This window comes from Helianthus annuus, chromosome 12, assembly GCF_002127325.2.
Source record: "Helianthus annuus cultivar XRQ/B chromosome 12, HanXRQr2.0-SUNRISE, whole genome shotgun sequence".
In the NCBI taxonomy this organism is placed as follows: domain Eukaryota; kingdom Viridiplantae; phylum Streptophyta; class Magnoliopsida; order Asterales; family Asteraceae; genus Helianthus; species Helianthus annuus.
In genome coordinates, this window is record NC_035444.2 from 156,672,749 (window position 1) to 156,689,504 (window position 16,756).

General features: G+C 38.1%; 1 protein-coding gene across 2 annotated transcripts in view; it reads left to right on the forward strand.

Moving 5' to 3' along the window:
* Positions 1-169: 169 nt before the first annotated feature.
* The window catches only part of LOC110936146, a 50,254-nt gene continuing 33,667 nt past the window's right edge, over positions 170-16,756 (forward strand). The window contains exons 1-2 of one of the 2 annotated variants that reach the window (XM_022178480.2): positions 170-441; positions 529-652. The gene's annotated coding sequence lies outside the window, so the exon portion shown is untranslated. Of the gene's footprint in view, positions 653-16,756 lie in introns of both variants that reach the window. The other variant, XM_022178481.2, reaches the window with a different exon arrangement.

Below are 16,756 nucleotides of genomic sequence, written 5' to 3' on the forward strand. Positions count from 1 at the left end.
TAGCTCTTTATTTTATAACGTTTTGAGTCTAATTTTGTTCATTTAATAACGGTTTGAGTCCAATTTTGTTAAAAAAAATTGAACTCAAAAGGTTAAAATTTGGACTCAAAATAACTCAAATGGTTATAAAAAAAAGTGTATAGAGACTCAGGGCATTAAACATTTTGATTTTAGACTCAAATGATTAAAACCACTAAAACACAAGGATTTAAAAAGTAATTTACTCAAAATATAGTTTTGTTTAAGATAAAGTTATCAAAAGGGAAGTGTAGAACACATTTCTCTTTATCCTACATTCTGTACGCGACACTCAGATGAGGACGCGTGGCAGATTTTTTTTTCTCATAAGGGCAAATTAGACATTTATAATCATCAGTAGGGTAAATTAGACATATACAATCATCAGGAGGAGATTGTGAGTTCGGTATACCCATTATCCCGGTAATTACGATTCGTATCAGTTTCAAATATTCACATTTTTTAAACTATCAAATTTGTGGTTAAAGTTGTGTGTCCATGGATCCACAGAGCAGTACTGCACGAAGCATAGAGGATATTAAAATTGAAGATGCTGAAGTCCATGGCGTTCATGATGCGACTGAACAAGTACGAAATCCGACATATGTAAACGTTCTATTAGATGATCTGACCAGTAAGTTATCAATTAAACTTTTGATTGTTAACAATTCAACTTAATTGTCGTGTTTTGATGTTAATACGTATCATTAGGAGTGTAATTGAAGCAGTATATTTGATCAAAATGTGAAATGGATATTTGCTTCATACCGCAAGTTTTATATCATATATATAACAGGCGTTTATTTTGAAGAGCAAGTATAGTTGATATATTTCGTGCATAATACCACATGTTGTATATTTTATAAATTTAACAGGAGTTTATATTTATAAATTCAACATTACTTATTTTGATGAGAGGAAGCAGCATGTTGGTTTTTTTTTAGAATTATAACTTTCGTGATTAGTTACATTGTGTAATATTTAATGCTTGACTTGTGTTTATTATTAATCTCATTGTTTTTTTTATTTAGAGTAAATTGCCATTTTGGTCCCTGAGATTTGGTCACTTTTGTCATTTTGGTTCAAAACTTAAACTTTTTAAATCTGGATCTTTGTGGTTTCACTTTTATTGTCATTTTTGTTCAAAAATTAAATCACCTGATATTTGGTTAATAAAATCTGGTTATTTTGTCTTTTTACTCAGAGCAAAATGGTCAATTTGAATTTATTATAACATATTATTAATTAAATTAATTAAAATAAATATCCTTTCACCCTATAAAAGCATATATATCTTCATCTTCTCCCAAGCTCTTTTCATCTTCATCATCATATTATCTTCATCTTCATGATCAAATGTCCCCACAATCACCACCACCGCCCCTTCCTCACCCCACAACCACCACTGCCGCCCTTCCTCACCCCACCACCACCACCCTTCCCCCCCCCCCCTATCTCACCTCACAACCTCCACGCCGCAGCCCCTGCCTCACCCCTCATCCAACAAGTACCACCGCCCCAGTGCATTGCATTAGGCCCGATGTTTACACAAGATTGAACAGTGTGGTGGAGATTTCACTAAAAGGTAGACCACCACATGAAAGCTCTATCTCAAAATTTGAGAATTTGTGGTTTAGTATGCTATCCACATTGTGTATTTTATTGTTAGGTAAATTATGGGGGTGTTTGGGATTCCTTATTGACTTCTCCTTCTCAAAAGTCTTTATCAAAAGCAATAAGTAAGAATTTCTTACTTATTCATTTCTCCTTCTTGAAGGCAAAAGAAGACATAAAAGTCATTTTCAAAGGTGTTTGGGATTCCTTTTAAGCTGATAAGTCCTTCTAAAATGGTGTTTGGGATTCCTTTTAACTTTTAATAAGTTAATAAGTCAAAATTTGCTCCAAAAGTCCTTTTGATAAGGAATCCCAAAGACCCACTATATATTTCTCAACAAACCTTAAGAGTAATCATTTTTATATTGTGCATTGCAAGTTGTACATTCTTTTTAATTTCTCCACACCGTGAAAAGCCCAAAAAAAACCCAAATCAAGATTGCTGGTTGTGTACGTTTTCAAGCTTTGGCAAGGCATTTGGTGGTCTGTGTGTTTTATGAAAGGTGAATTTGTGCCACATGAGAGCTTATATTTAATTATGTTTTTGGAATGTGCTTGGTTTGTGTTTGACCTGAAAGGCGAGTTTGATTTCTTGGTATTCTTTGTTTTTGGGCATGGAGTTTAAGGAGGGAGTGTGTAACTGTGTATCTATGTGGTCAAGATCTCTGTTTCTTAAAGTCTGTTAGTGGGCAGTAGGAATCTTTCTGAAGTACAAGAAGAAATGATACGGGAGCTTGGTACTCTAAATCTTGGGCGAGCGAAAGCATTCCATATAATGAGAATAATATATGGAGGTTTTGAAAATGTTGGCGTTATTGTTGACGATTGCAAGAATTTTAAAGCTAGGATACATAGCTATAATTGTGTGGACTGATTCGATTGCGCCATAAATGTTTGAGAGAGATTAGAAACTGATAATGATTGAATTTGGTCTAACAAAAAATAAATGGATTGACGATATGTTTGTCATGAGATCTTTGTGGATGCCTGCTTACTATCGTCATGAGCCTATGTCTGGGCTCATGCGAACCACCTCTAGATCAGAGAGCGAAAACCATTTTTTTTGTCAGGTGGCGAATTCCCAACTCACTTTTGTTGAGTTTTTAACCATTTTAATGGAGCAGGACGTGCAAAGGTTCAACCATCGAAAAAATGACCATATTTGTAGACATACAACCGCAAATAACTGGACTAAATCTACCTTAGAAGATGATTCTACTAAAATATACACGAGGTCCATCTTTTATGATCAACAGGTAGAGTTATATGCAACTACTGATGGGTGTCTTCTTATGGAGACTAAAATCAAGGGTGAGCTTCTAAAGATATATGTGAAAGATTTCAAAGCCCACGGTGAAGGATTGCTAGAGGTAACAGTAGACAAGAGAAATTTAATGGTCAACTTGCGTTATTACCTCCATAACATGTGTTCTTCGATTGAATAAACACGACTCCCTAAACAAATTATCTCAATTGAATAACAACAGTAGTAACTAACAACAATGGCGACTCAAGGTTCTCCAACAATGGCGATTCAGGGTTCTCCAACAATGGCGATTCAAGGTTCTCCAACAATGGCGGAAGAAATTCAAATCGATGGCACGGAAACTCAAGTGGTGATCGTTCAGAATGATGAAGGCGGAAATGAAGACTTTTCTGTTTCTGAGCTTTTCAGTGCAGATTCTGCAATCAAGATTCTCAGGAGCAAGCCTAAAAAATCGCTGAGCAGGTAATCGGAGACATCACAAAGAACGTGCTGAAGAAGGTGCTAAGCGCATTTTGGGCGTTTGGATTGATGTGCGCTATGGCTTCTGTGAACTATATCAAGAATAGGTTTCAGCGACCAGGAAAGGCTGAGTTCTTCGATGCTTTCGAGAGGCCACATGCTGATAGGACGCTGCTTGTTGGTAGGTTGTGAACAACAAATTGGAGATGCTAATCGAGGAGGTTAAAGAGCTCAAGGTTGTAGTTGAGGAGTTGAAGAAAAAAGATGCATAGTTAATAGGTGTTGTGTTTGATATGTAGAAAGTGTTTGAATTTAATTCTTGCAATTTGATTCGATAGATAGGTTGTGTGATTCGATAGATATGTCAAATGGGTCAAATGAATAAAAAAAACATTTATAGAGATTGAACGGGTCAAATGGGTCGAAAGTCGATCAAATGTGTAACACTTCAAAGTTTTTTACTTTTAACATTTATAGAGATTGAACGGGAGGCTCGTAATTGTTCTTGAGTCCATCAAGGATGATCGTATCATTTTTTTTGTTTGAGCTTTTAGTAAATAGACAGTTGGCATAATTGTCGTTCGAATTCTAGATGTTGGAAAATTTAGTTTATTTTTTGGCATATTTACAACTGAGTGTGTGATTTCAGTTTTTAGTGATTTGGAGATCGATTGAGAGGTAGTCATGCCACAAAAATGAGATACAAGGTTCGCACTTATCTAAAATGAGCTACAAGAACTTGGTCTGGGTTTCTGAGCTAAAATTGTTATTGATGTGGTGATAGTCGGATCAGTCCTTCCTTCCTCCCATCCATGCCATGTCGCTTTATATGGGGTGTATCGGCTGCATTTGGGAGTTGGGCCAAAAGCAAATAGTTGTGTGGGCCCGGATCATGTTTGTCAAGTAGGCTGTCTTGTTTTTGGTACAGTCAAAAGGATGCAGATACTCATACAAATACTTGTAATAATATCTAATACATGTCATGTATTTAGAAGTGAGATAATACTATTAGATATTATCAGTTATACAGTAGTTGCCACAAATGTCGATTTGCAAAGGGAGTTTGAAACTAATTATATCAAACAAGACCACTAACATTCACTGTACAATGAAGTTTGAAACTGATATCCTTAGCAAAATTAATTGAATGCCACATGATTGGCGAAGCTTGGGGGGTCGATTTTTCCTAATTCTGGGCGGAGAAAACGTATATACCTAAAAGTTTCTATACGAAGGTACTATTCATAACACTACGCGTCGAAAAGTTGGGGGGGGGGGGCTCCCGCCCCAAGGAAGCTGCGCCGACCCACATCAGTATTGATTAGCTTTACACACCATTAACATTACCAATACTATCAGAGAGTTAAGTCAGGTAGATAAAACAGTTGGTATATGGTTTTTTAACATTGCAACAAAATTACCATTAACATTACCATTAACTAAACTTGCAACAAAATACCTAGTAAAGGACACCGCCTTTCAACAATTAACAGGGTTTTTTAACTGGGTTGTGTGTAAAGGACTAAACTTGCAACAAAATACCTAGTAAAGGACACCGCCTGTCAACATTCGTTAAAAAGGACTCCGCCTGAACAGTGGTATAAAGATAAAGGACAAAACTTGTAATTTTTCCAAAGATAAATGTAGCTAATAGAATTTGATGTTCAAACTAAAACATATAGAAACGGTGGCCAGAACAAAAAATCAAAAGTTACTTGTAGCTAGGGTGTTGTAAAATTATACATATAATAATAATAAGAGTAAACTGCCATTTTGGTCCCTATGGTTTGGTCACTTTTGCCACTTTAGTCCAAAACTCAAACCTTTTGCATCTGCGTCCCTGTGGTTTCAGTTTTATTGCCATTTTGGTCCAAAATGAAATCATGTTATCTTATAAAATCCGGCTATCTTGTCAATTTTCCGCAGGGGTAAAATGATCATTTCTTTTTTATAAATAAATACCATATTTTATAAGACAAATATGACCTAATTTGCCCTTGATAAAAATGACAAAATTGCAGGATTTTATAAGACAAATATGATCTGATTTCATTTTTGGACCAAAATGACAATAAAACTGAAACCACAGGGACCCAGATGCAAAAATGTCACACCCCGATTTCCACGTGTCACCGGTGGGCCCGGTGTGGGGTACAGTGACGTAGTTGGCATCGTCATAGACAATCAACACAATATAATAATGCACAGCGGAAGCAGAATAGATACATTTCAACTTTTAAATAAAGTGCAATAATAATATCACAGTAGTTGAAACGGATCCACAGGCGGATCAAATAAAAATAAGATAAAATTTGTTCAACAGTTTATTTGTCGTCCGAGCTTGCGAGACTATAGTGGACGCTCTTAGGAAACAGCCAGCCTAGTTCGTATAGTACCTGCACTTAACCTTTTGGGGAAAATACGTCAGTTTACACTGGTAAATACAAATCAACCGACTCATTTTGAAAATGATTGAAAATTGATTTAAATGCACAAGGCATAAATATTTTTATTAACTTGGGATAATTATGCAATATAAACTTGTGAACGAATTACATGCACTCGTATCTTTGGTGGCCCGGGATCTGCTGTCCGGGCTAAAGATTAAATGACACACCACATTAAAGAGTTATACACGCCGAGTGTACGCCTACACCCCGTGCTCTGGTCGTGGCCATCTCGTAAGATAATGCCAAGGATATCCGGGACACGGTCAATAACCCCCCAAAGCCTAAAGTAAGACAAGACTGTTTAAACGAGTCGCACAAGCTATTCAAGACTGTACACCCATAAGGCGCAGGACTTGTGCGCCCGATCAAGCGGTATTTTAAATACCGTACCCCAAGCCCGTATAGGGAAAATAAGTCAAAATGTATTTACCTGAGCAAGTATGTAACACAAACGGTAAGTGTGGTAGCTTTTACTGGGCCTCCTAATCTGGAACAAAGGTTTATAATAACCTATTAGATTTCTAACGGGTCTTTTATTTAAGCCTAAGCTTTGACCGGTTAGTTTTAAGAATGATACGGTTTACGCACGATTGAGCGAGAGACCGGATAGAATGTGATTTAGACCCGACAAGTTTGAATACTTGTATAATATGGGTATACTAAATACATTCTGGATTTTGAAATAAAAATGATATCGTTTGACCCGTTTCGGTCAATTTACGCAAACTAGTTACGTAAACGAACCGAACGCAAAAAGGGTGTTACGGGTAGCCAAAAGAGTCAAATGAAAGTTTCCTGATATAATATGCTTTAAATATGATATAACATCAGTAAGTTATGTTCTATATTGCCCGGAATAATTTTAAACTCAATTTATGCCTTAGAAGGGCATTTTGGTCATTTAAAAGATTATAAAAGAGTAAAATTAGAAATCTGAGTTTCGGGTCTGGTTCATACAGTAAATATACTTAGTTTAACATGTTATAACAGTAGGGTATGACCCATATATCAAATTTATCATTTAAAACCAAACTATGCACCGTAGGGGTATTTTAGTAATTTCACAAGGGCTAAAAATGCCAAAACTGGAAATCTGAGTTCAACATATTATACTTACTGTTATCATATGAAAATATGCTAATTACATCAGTAGGTATAAGTCTTATATGTTTAAAACGAGTATAACGCTTACTATGCGCTTAAAACGCTAAAAATGCGATTTAGAGCCGTTTCCGGGTTTATATATGAAAGCTGAGATTTTTATATTTCCAGAAGGCTCAAAATAATTTATTTAACATATAAAATCAGTAGAAAAAGGTTTCGGGTCAAAAGGATGTATAAAACTCATTTTATGGCTAAAACGGTCAAAACCGACATAAGCCGAAATAACTAAGCGATCTAAGATACGATCAGCCAAAAATTAAATAAAAATCATCTAAAATCCCAAAATATTATATATCATCAGTTGGTAAAAAGTTTTGTATCAAATCGTGGCCAGAAATGGGTTCTACGCGAAAAGGACCGTTTATGTAACTTTATAATATAGTTTTACGCTAATGGCCATAACTCAAAATCTGGACCACCAACTGATCCGAAATTTTCGGTGCAAGTTTATATATTAGAAATAAAGATTTCTATCCTTTCACTTTTCCAAAAATCACGTTTTATATCAAAAAGGGCAAAATAGTCAACTTTTAAGCATAATCGGAAACATGCATTTGAATCGGCTAAGCATAGACTCAATCAACAAAAATTCCAGAAAGTTTTACCAAAATATAAATGGTCAAAAATACTTTCCAATACAGATTTCAAACATGCATGTACGAATCCGAATCGATAGTCTACGAAATAGTCGTTTTATAGGACTTTCGGTTCCGATTCGTATCTATACTAAAGGTTGTCGAGTTGATCGTGGTAAAACACATTCTTATATTCATTATAAAGCTATCTATGATGATCAAACAGATTGCATGTCATTTACATTACCATTCAAGCTTATTTTTGCAAAAATCACTTCTGTTGACTTTTTAGAAACACGTTTGACTCGACAATTAGCATGCATATAGTGGGATTCAGATAATACCCTTTTGAGGGTTTGTTTCCCACATAAATACCAACATATATCTGGTTTCAATTCGAGAAATGACTGAGTAAATCTCGTTTAATCAGAAAGTCAAAGTTTATGAACAATCAGTTTGACTTTTACTAATAATCGATGTAAGAACGAATTAGAGATTGAATTAAGAGCTTACAAAGGTCCTATAGATGCTTAGTGAACACTAGGATCGGCCTTGATGTTCAGATTAGCTCCAGAAGTCTGCCTTGAAGGTTCTTGAGAGTTGAGAGCTTTTGTTTACAATTGCAAGTGCCAAGAATGAGCTCTTTGATCTGATTTAAAGCTGAAATCAGATGTCTTGAAGAGGTTACTGTTGCTATAGGCATGCAAGACATATTATTGGTGCAAAAGGAGGTGGCCACAGCTGTTACCAACTTCAAATTCGGACCAGAAATGCAAAATTCGCGAATTTATGTTACTGGGGGTCTCACGCGGCCCGCTTGGGTCAGTCCAGGCGGGTCGCCTGACCTGCTGATCAGCCAACAACTTTCAAACATTGACAGCTTTGGTCCCTGAACTTGTATGCGATGTTTCGGCTACTTTTCTCGACCCGTAAACCCCCAAACTTGGTTTCTAAGAACCTTAGGACATTTACCTACATGGTAATGTCCTCGGATAACTTTGCGCTCAACCGAAACGCCATGAAATTCGACGTTGACGCTTTTAGTCCTTCAAGTACGGTTTTGGCCATAACTTTCTCATACGTTGACGAAACTTCACGAAATTTTAACCACATATTCTAGTGAGTATATTTTAGCTTCTCAAAGCTTCGGGTCTGCCAAAAGTTCACTCAGAGGTATATATTAAACATGTTGACACTTTTGGCCCCTATAGTTTGCAATTCCTCACTTTTGTGCAATTTCCGCGTCGTATGATCCATGAACCATCCGTTTAAGGTTATAAACATTATGTAGGGTTATCATAGAGTCTATTTATCCATTGTTGACACTTTGGACCCTTACGTTCCATAGTTTTCACTGTTTGTCACTTTTAGTCCCTCTAAAGTTCATTTTCACATACCGGAACCTTATGACACGTGTCAAGACATTATTGGACGGAATTTTTCGAGGTGTTACATCCTCACCCCCTTAAAAGAAATCTCGACCTCGAGATTTACTGAAACAAATGGGGATATTTCTCTTGCATCGTGGATTCCACTTCCCACGTGTATTCGGGACCTCTACGGGCATCCCATTTGACCTTTACAATAGGCACGTGATTCCTTCGAAGCTTTTTCACCTGTCGATCCTCAATCGACAAAGGTTTTTCTACGAACTTCAAACTTTCATCTATGTGTATATCTGTATGCGGTATAACCAGCGAATCGTCAGCGAAACACTTCTTCAAATTACAGATGTGGAACACGTTATGGATAGCACTAAGCTCTTCAGGCAAGTTTAACTTGTAAGCGACTGACCCGACACGCTCGATAATCTCGAAAGGTCCTATATATCTCGGGCTCAGCTTGCCTTTCTTTCCAAATCGCATCACACCCTTCCAGGGCGATACTTTAAGCAATACCTTATCACCTACATCGAAGTGAAAATCTTTGCGCTTAGGATCCGCATAACTTTTCTGCCTATCCCTGGCAGCTTTCAAACGATCGCGAATCTGAACGATCTTGTCTGTCGTCTCAAAGACGATATCTGGTCCAGACAACTGGACTTCTCCAACTTCTGCCCAACAAATGGGCGATCTACACTTTCTACCGTATAGGGCCTCAAAAGGCGCAGCCTTTATGCTGGAATGGTAGCTATTGTTGTAGGAGAATTCAATCAGTGGTAGGTTCTTATCCCAACTACCACCCAAGTCGATCGCACATGCACGAAGCATGTCTTCCAAAGTTTGAATAGTACGCTCACTCTGACCATCAGTCTGAGGATGGTAAGCCGTACTAAAATTCAACCGAGTGCCCAACGATTGTTGGAAACTCTTCCAAAAATGTGACGTATATCTAGTATCTCTATCAGAGATAATAGATATAGGTATACCATGTAATGCTACAATCTTATCGACGTATAATTGAGCTAACATATCGGAGCTATACGTCTCCTTGATGGGTAGAAAATGAGCTGACTTAGTCAGTCTATCTACAATGACCCATATGGTATCATTTCCCTTTTTCGTCTTCGGCAACTTGGTGATGAAATCCATTGTCACCATTTCCCATTTCCACTTGGGAATTTCAGGTTGTTGAAGCAAACCTGACGGCTTCTGATGCTCAGCCTTGACTTGCGCACAAGTCAAACATTTAGCTACATGCTCAGCTACTGACTTTTTCAAACCAATCCACTAGTAGTTTGCTTTCAAATCCTGGTACATCTTATCAGCTCCAGGATGAACGGAATATTTAGAGCTGTGGGCTTCCTGGAGGATAACATCCCGAAGTCCTCCATAGACTGGAACCCATATTCGTCCGTTTAGTCGTAGCATTCCATCCTTGTCGTAGGATAACTGCTCCTCAGTTACTCCTAACTTCTCTTCAGGATAGTTAGCTTCCAACACAGCTTCCTTCTGTGCAGCTAACACCCTTTCATTCAAATTATTTCTTATTTCAATGCGCTTGGCATTGATTCTGATTGGTTTCACCCTTTCCTTTCTGCTTAAGGCGTCGGCAACCACATTTGCCTTGCCTGGATGGTATCTTATCTCGCAGTCATAATCATTTAAAGTTTCCATCCATCGCCTCTGACGCATGTTCAATTCCTTCTGATTGAACAAGTGTTGAAGACTCTTGTGATCCGAATAAATTATACACTTGGTTCCATACAAGTAATGTCTCCATAACTTCAAAGCAAACACAACTGCACCCAATTCCAAGTCGTGGGTGGTGTAGTTCTTCTCATGCACCTTTAGCTGGCGAGAAGCGTAGGCAATGACTTTGCCTTTCTGCATGAGTACACAGCCCATGCCAGTATGTGATGCATCACAATACACCACAAATTCCTCTATGCCATCGGGCAATGTCAACACTGGAGCATTGCTCAATTTCTTCTTCAAAATATCGAAGGATTCCTGCTGCTTAGGGCCCCAATCAAACTTAATCTTCTTGCGAGTCAACGAAGTTAGGGGCGCAGCAATTCTTGAAAAGTTCTCAATAAATCGCCTATAGTATCCTGCCAATCCGAGGAAACTGCGAATCTCGGTAGGAGTCTTCGGCTCTTGCCAGTTCATGACTGCTTCTACTTTAGCGGGATCTACTTGGATACCTCGCTCGCTTACTACATGTCCAAGGAATTGGACTTCTCGAAGCCAAAATTCACACTTCGAAAATTTGGCATAAAGCTTCTCTTGATGCAGAAGTTTGAGAATACAACGAAGGTGTTTCTCATGGTCAGCTTGACTCTTCGAGTAGATAAGGATGTCGTCAATAAAGACGATAACGAATTTATCTAAATAGGGTTTGCAGACACGATTCATGAGATCCATGAATGCGGCTGGTGCATTGGTGAGCCCAAACGGCATCACTAGGAACTCGTAATGTCCATAACGAGTCCTAAACGCGGTCTTGTGTACGTCTTCATCCTTGACCTTTAACTGATGATAACCCGACCTCAGGTCAATCTTGGAGAAATAGCTTGCTCCTTGCAACTGATCGAACAGATCGTCGATCCTGGGTAACGGATACCTATTCTTGATAGTGACCTTGTTAAGCTCACGGTAATCGATGCACAGACGCATCGATCCATCCTTCTGTTTAACGAACAAGATTGGCGCTCCCCAAGGAGATGAGCTAGGTCTAATAAAACCTTTAGCTAATAAATCATCCAACTGCGTCCTCAACTCCTTCATCTCCGTTGGTGCCAATCTGTATGGTGCTCTTGCTACAGGTGCAGCGCCTGGAATGATGTCTATCCGAAACTCTACTTGCCTATCCGGTGGCAAACCAGGTAGCTCTTCAGGGAATACCTCAGGATATTCTGAGATAACAGGGATATCCTCAACCTTCGGCTTCGGCTCATCAATGGTAACTTGTGCCATATAAATGACACATCCTTTCTGCATGCATCTGGATGCTTTGAGCATGGACACTTGCTCAGGCAATCCATGCTGGGTATCTCCTTGAATAGTAAGTGACTCACCAGACGGAGTCTTCACTATCACTTGCTTTCTATTGCACAGAATCTGGGCTTGGTTACTCGATAACCAATCCATGCCTATCACTATGTCGAATCCAGCTAGCTTAAAGGGAAGCAAGGATAACGAGAAAGAATGATTCCTAATGGATATAACACATCCATCTAAAACAGTCGAGGCGGTTTCTATGGTTCCATCGGCTAATTCCACCTCATATTTCACGCTTAAGGTTTTAACAGGAAGGTTCAACAATTTACAAAACTTATCATCTACAAACGACTTATCAGCTCCTGAATCAAACAAGACTCTAGCAAAAACATCATTTACAAGAAACGTACCTGTAATGACGTTGTCGTCAAGAACTGCTTCCTTGGCATCCATTCTGAAGACTCTCGCATTAGTCTTCTTCCCATCATCAACCTTCTTCGCATTCTTTGGGCAGTTGGGCCGAATGTGCCCTTTCTCGTTGCAACCAAAACAGGTTGCATCCTTCATTTTCTTGCAATCCACAGCTTTATGATCTGTGGACTTGCAGATCCCACAACGTTTCTCGAAAGACTGGGATTTAGACTCCTGCCTGCATCTCCCAAAATGATGCCTCTTACAAACTGTAACACCCCGAAAATGGGTTTGGTGATCAAACCACATTAGCACTAAGAAATGGGTAAAATACCGTTAGTGGTAAAACCTACCCGTAAATATTAGGATTTAAATAATTAATCCTAATATTAAGTAAGAAGTGAATAAAAGCTTTTAAGGGAATAAGATGGATAAAAGGCCCGAGTTAACGGGACCTAAAATAAACTTAGTCATAAATATTCCCGAACCCGCTAAGTTAACTAGGAATATTAAACCTAGTTAATAAGTGAGAGTATTGTTGAAAATAAGTAGGTTGTGACCTAATTAATAACTAACCAAACACGAGGGGCCAAAATGGGATAACTTGAAAATGGTTTTAATAAACTAAATAAAATAACACAACACACACACACAAGAGTGTGTGGTGCGTGTTCTGGTTCGACCAGGAAGGGGCTCCAAGGAGCAAGAACCCTAACTCAACCAAATCCATCAAATTGAAGGTCAAATCTAGCCCAAATCGGATGCATGAACACATATTAATGATCACCTAGTCGTGGGGATCACAAGGTATGTTGAAATTCTAACATTCGTGAAGTTGTAAAAATTGATAATCATCCTAATCGCGAATTAGGCATGAATTAGAGAAGCTATGGCTAGATTAGTGATGAATACTTGCTTAGGAACGAAACCCTAAGTGAAAATCATACATATGATGCTATGACTTGAATGATTTGGTGATTACCTACATGTGTGGTAAATGGGTTTATTGACAATATGAAGAACACTTGAATTAGAGTGTTAATTTGATGAATATTGATTGTTTTGAAATAAGTTCTTGATATAGTCCATGAACACTAGACATAGAGGTTTGATTTTTTTTGATGTAAATCTTGGTAAAGATAACTAGTTATGGACTAGTTAGTAAATATGTAAAATCATGCACACTAGGTGTTTGTTAAAATGCCTAAATGAGAATTAAGTGTTGATAATGTGCCTAATTGAGTCTTGTGAACTTAATAGTGCAATCATGAGTGTTAATTGGTGATTTGACTTTTAAATAGTCAAACCAACCATTAATAAGATCGAATGGTAATTGTGATAGAAAATATGTAAGGTGGAATAGTCATACTTAATGATGACTAATAAAACCGTCTTACGAATTATGATGATAGTTTGACGCTTGACAAGCTAGGTGGAGGCTTGGAAAGGAAGCGGGTCAAACGAAGCAAGAATGGCGGAAAAGCTTAATTCGGATGCAAGGTAAGTATAGCTTACACTAGTCTTAAATTGTGGAATGTTTTCCTATCATATAAATTATGAACGAGATACCTAAACAATTGAAATATGATGTTCCGTCGTGTAGTCGAACGGAACGAGAAAATCAAAGATGATAGAAACCATGATAATGGTTAAAGAGAAGTAAATCGATAAATTAGTCATGTTATGTCGAAAGAAATACACGGTTTATATTTAAAATTTCCGTACGGTGTTAAACGGGAAGAGTCATGTAGAGGAAATGATAATAAATATCATTTCGCAAAGATAATTTGACCAATTCGGTCAAACGGGTCAAAAGGTGTAGACAACACCTTATGACTATATAGACTAATGATTCTTTTGTCGAGTCATATGCTTGTAGGAATAGACATCGAAAGGACATCCGCATCGCTCTTAATTAGCGAATATAAAGCAAGGTATTAAAATCGGGTCTATTTGTCGATCCGCGCCAGGTACGCTTATTTATGATGCATGTGAAAGTGCTAATTTGGTCGAATAATTGGCGATAGCCCTTCATTGTAAAAGAAGGACCAAAGTTGACCAAAACGCCCTTGTAGGCTAAATTGAACAAACAACTCTTAGAGGTTGTTTGGAAAGGAGTTTATGATTAAACAAAAGTTTAGAACGAGTACGGGTAGTGTAAGATGTAATTCTTGGGCCAAAAGACTCCATATGAGTCTTTGCCGTAAAACGATAGTTCAAGAGGTATGAATTCGGAACACATGGATATCTACTTTAAATCCAACACACATTTAGTTGTGATGGAAGAGTACTAGGTAAGGGATATAGGTTGCAACGCTAGATTTGAATGAAAGCGATACTGAGCTTAAAAGTGCTTAAAATATCCTTAACGGGTCAAAACAATCTTTGGAGTATAATCGGGTTTAAGATCATACCTAAACTTGTGGATTAAAGCTAATATGATAGACGACATTGAAATTATAAGGTTCATGTGAAATCGGGATCAAACAATCATGTTGTTTGATAAAATCACGAACGGGTCAAAATTCGGTAAAAAGGGGTAATAAGCCGAAGACTTAGAAGTCTTAAAATTTGTTAAGTCGAATGTCGGATTGTAACCTCATGAGATGGGGGATTAAATTACGGACACGTAGGAAAAGAAATCGGGTAAAACGGATCAATAACGAAGGAGTTACGGCCGTTTCCGTAAAAACAGGCATAGCTGAATTTAGCTGCAGACCTGCTGATGCAGGGGCCACCGTAAATTACGGTGTCCACCGTAATTTACGGTGGAATTGAAAAGTGTTACGGTGGTTCCCTCCTGGTTTACGGTGGGGGCCTGTACTACCAGTGGCCACCGTAAATTACGGTGCCACCGTAATTTACGGTGGAGGTCAGGTTGAAAACTTTGTTTTGTTATCAATTGTTTCTCGAACTCGTTTAGACGCGTTTTAAGTCCCGTATGACTAAAGCATTTCATGTTTATGAAATGTAGGTACATTTTGGATGCCGGAAGACGATCAAGCATCATCGAAGAACCGAACACGATAAAGACGCACGCTTCCGCACTTTGACACATCGTAAATTTTAAACAACCACGTTGTGTAGAATAACTCATGAAATGTAAAAGTTTTAATAAACCCGCATTTTATAGTATGTGTAGTCTTAACTATACATCAAATCTTGGCATTTACATATAAAACCGTTGAATAAAGACTAGGGTGTTACAAGTTGGTATCAGAGCCTTGGTTTAAGAGATTCAAGTATGGTGGGGAAAACCGTGCTTGGACTTAAACCTTATGCTCTTAACAAAGATTGGTGTTCGGTTCGAGGCTTGATCGCAAATCCGGTAAGTACATGTATGTTAATAGTTTAGTGTGTTAAGTGTTGTAAACAACACATAGGGTTATCGTGTGATACACGTTACCCCAAATTAAATGATAGATGTGGTTAACAACATTTCGTGCGTTGACGCATATAGTGCAAGAGCCTTGTACTATGATACGGGCATTTAGTAAAGTTGACATTACTAACCTTGTGAATGTCTTGATTGAAGGACACTTACATTTAAAGATGGCAAAGGTTAAACAAATGCAAGATGTGATAGAGGAACAGTCCGAGGCATGACAAGAGGAACATGCCCATCAAGGACTAAATTGCGTAACGACCGCGAACAAGGCTAATGGCAAGAGAAGCCCGTTAGGGCAAGCATTATCAGGTGCACGTTTTAAATCATTGCATAAGTAGTAATATGCAACAGATAAGTAGAGATTGAAAGTTGCATATGTAGATTGAAAACTTGGAAAGACCTGAATAGAAAACCTATCCGGGATATTGTTTCCAAGAAAAACAGATAGAAGTATTACTTACATAGGGCGTGATGTGAAAACTGTAAAAAGGTCATGCGTGTCATGTGTTAATCACTTACTCTGGCCAAGTAAGTAGCGGCATATGATACCATGAACTTCTTATGGCGGACACGTTTACATCCGATGTAGTAAGGGCAGGGTGAATGGGACTAATTAAAAAGTACCCAAATGAATCAGATAAGCAAAATATTTGATAATAATGTAAACGCACAACCAAGTGACGGGAGCGTATTACATTAGGATAATGAGCCCGAGTGAAGGGACAAACAAGCATGTAAAATGATTTAGACAAGTATTGGGAGGGAGTGTACTTACACTCGAACCCAGAAAACATCAAGTATTGGGAGGGAGTGTACTTACACTCGAACCCAGAAAACATCAAGTATTGGGAAGGAGTGTACTTACACTCGAACCCAGAAAACATCAAGTATTGGGAGGGAGTGTACTTACACTCGAACCCAGAAAACATCAAGTATTGGGAGGGAGTGTACTTGCACTCGAACCCAGAAAACATCAAGTATTGGGAGGGAGTGTACTTACACTCGAACCCAGAAAACATCAAGTATTG